Here is a 2,500-nt window from a genome sequence, read left to right as displayed (position 1 = left end):
TTTTTCATTTTGCTTGGAAAGTTGATAATGTTTAAAATTAACACTCAATCATTTTAATAGCACGTAATATCACAGTTGTACGATCATGGAATACTTCGATAGCTCAGCTGGTAGAGCGGAGGACTGTAGAGGTGATTGGTACAGAAATCCTTAGGTCTCTGGCTCGAAGGATGACGCTTTTGATAAACTTAGATGTCAGTACTGACATTTTACAAACCCAAAACTGTACCAAGTATAAAGCATTCTCCAAGTTATATTTTAAAAATCATTAACGCAGGTCACTGTGGTCAGGATTAACTTCCCATGGAAATCATCTCTGATACAATATTACTTCAGTCATCCTCACAGCCTGAAATGAAGTAGCTCAACCCATAGAAAAACTTTTGTGAAAACATCACATTGCATGAGAGGTAGTCGTGGCCGAGTGGTTAAGGCGATGGACTAGAAATCCATTGGGGTCTCCCCGCGCAAGTTCAAATCTTGCCGACTACGACCACATGGTTGTTTTATTTTTCAGAAAATTTACTAAAAGCTTGAAACCAGTGTTGCTCAGGGTGAGTCAGGAACTGGCACATCAAAATCTTTAGGATGCCTGCCTGTTCTCTCTTTCTCTATCCATCATTCTCCTCCTCTACTTGAGACTGAGCCCAGGAATCTCAGCAGCCATACTAAGTAGCATTTATTAATTACAAATGCATTTTGAATGTCAAATTTGTAAGAAAGTTTTGTACATTTAGCAAAATATAAAATTAATTTGAAAGAAAATGATGTCCACTCAAAGTAAAAAGAGCTTTGGTTTCTTTCAATGCACAACATTTTACTTTCAAATCGTGTCAGATGACTTTCAGTGCTAATTATTATATCATTAACCTCTGCTTTATTAAAAATTGTGCTTTAATGCAAAAAAATAAAAATAATTGTCTGTGCATACTCTCATGTAGCACAATTATCTTCACTAGCTCAAAAGGGCCGATCATTGTCCAAAATGAATTGTCAAATCAGAACAAACAATGGAATATCCCCATCATTCCTGGAACACTTGATTAGTTTACAAAACAAGCAAAATTTAAAAGAGTGTAGAAGGTTTGATAGGCTAAAGCATCTCTAATCTTGATGTAAGTTTGGCTACACTAAAAAATCTATTGAAAGTGCTTTCCAAACTAGCTCTGTAGCCAGTTGATAGTAATTGCACAAATATAAGTCAAACTATTAGTGATATTTTCCAAATGATTAAACATGACAATTTGTGTGATAAAGCAACACAGGAATAAGTAGTTGAATCTCTTTTGTGTAGTCAAATCATTTTTCATTTTGCTTGGAAAGTTGATAATGTTTAAAATTAACACTCAATCATTTTAATAGCATGTAATATCACAGTCGTATGATCATGGAATCCTTCGATAACTCAGCTGGTAGAGCGGAGGACTGTAGAGGTGATTGGTACAGAAATCCTTAGGTCGCTGGTTCAATTCCGGCTCAAAGGAAGATGATTTTGATAAACTTAGATGTCAGTACTGACATTTTACAAACCCAAAACTGTACCAAGTATAAAGCATTCTCCAAGTTATATTTTAAAAATCATTAACGCAGGTCACTGTGGTCAGGATTAACTTCCCATGGAAACCATCTCTGATACAATATTACTTCAGTCATCCTCACATCCTGAAATGAAGTAGCTCAACCCATAGAGAAACTTTTGTGAAAACATCACATTGCATGAGAGGTAGTCTTGGCCGAGTGGTTAAGGCGATGGACTAAAAATACATTGGGGTCTCCCCACGCAGGCTCAAATCTTGCCGACTACGACCACATGGTTGTTTTATTTTTCAGAAAATTTACTAAAAGCTTGAAACCAGTGTTGCTCAGGGTGAGTCTGGAACTGGCACATCAAAATCTTTAGGATGCCTGCCTGTTCTCTCTTTCTCTATCCGTCATTCTCCTCCTCTACTTGAGACTGAGCCCAGGAATCTCAGCAGCCATACTAAGTAGCATTTATTAAGTACAAATGCATTTTGAATGTCAAATTTGTATGAAAGTTTTGTACATTTAGCAAAATATCAAATTCATTTGAAAGAAAATGATGTCCACTCAAAGTAAAAAGAGCTTTGGTTACTTTCAATGCACAACATTTTACTTTCAAATCGTGTCAGATGACTTTCAATGCTAATTATTATATTATTAACCTCTCCTTTATTAAAAATTGTGCTTTAATGCAAAAAAAGAAAAATAATTGTCTGTGCATACTCTCATGTAGCACAATTATCTTCACTAGCTCAAAAGGGCCGCTCATTGTCCAAAATGAATTGTCAAATCAGAACAAACAATGGAATATCCCCATCATTCCTGGAACACTTGATTAGTTTACAAAACAAGCAAAATTTAAAAGAGTGTAGAAGGTTTGATAGGCTCAAGCATCTCTAATCTTGATGTAAGTTTGGCTACACTAAAAAATCTATTGAAAGTGCTTTCCAAACCAGCTCTCTAGCCAGTTGATAGTAAT

General features: G+C 35.7%; 2 non-coding genes across 2 annotated transcripts; both read left to right on the top strand.

The window, feature by feature from the left end:
- Positions 1-410: 410 nt before the first annotated feature.
- TRNAS-AGA (transfer RNA serine (anticodon AGA)) lies at positions 411-492 on the top strand. The gene has a single exon. It is a non-coding gene; the product is annotated as a tRNA-Ser (tRNA).
- Positions 493-1,394: 902 nt separating this feature from the next.
- Positions 1,395-1,484, top strand: TRNAY-GUA (transfer RNA tyrosine (anticodon GUA)). Its single transcript is given in 2 exon segments — positions 1,395-1,431; positions 1,449-1,484. It is a non-coding gene; the product is annotated as a tRNA-Tyr (tRNA).
- Positions 1,485-2,500: the final 1,016 nt, after the last annotated feature.

Source organism: Pseudophryne corroboree, chromosome 4 (genome assembly GCF_028390025.1).
Source record: "Pseudophryne corroboree isolate aPseCor3 chromosome 4, aPseCor3.hap2, whole genome shotgun sequence".
NCBI lineage: Eukaryota > Metazoa > Chordata > Amphibia > Anura > Myobatrachidae > Pseudophryne > Pseudophryne corroboree.
This window is presented reverse-complemented; position numbering and strand designations above follow the sequence as displayed.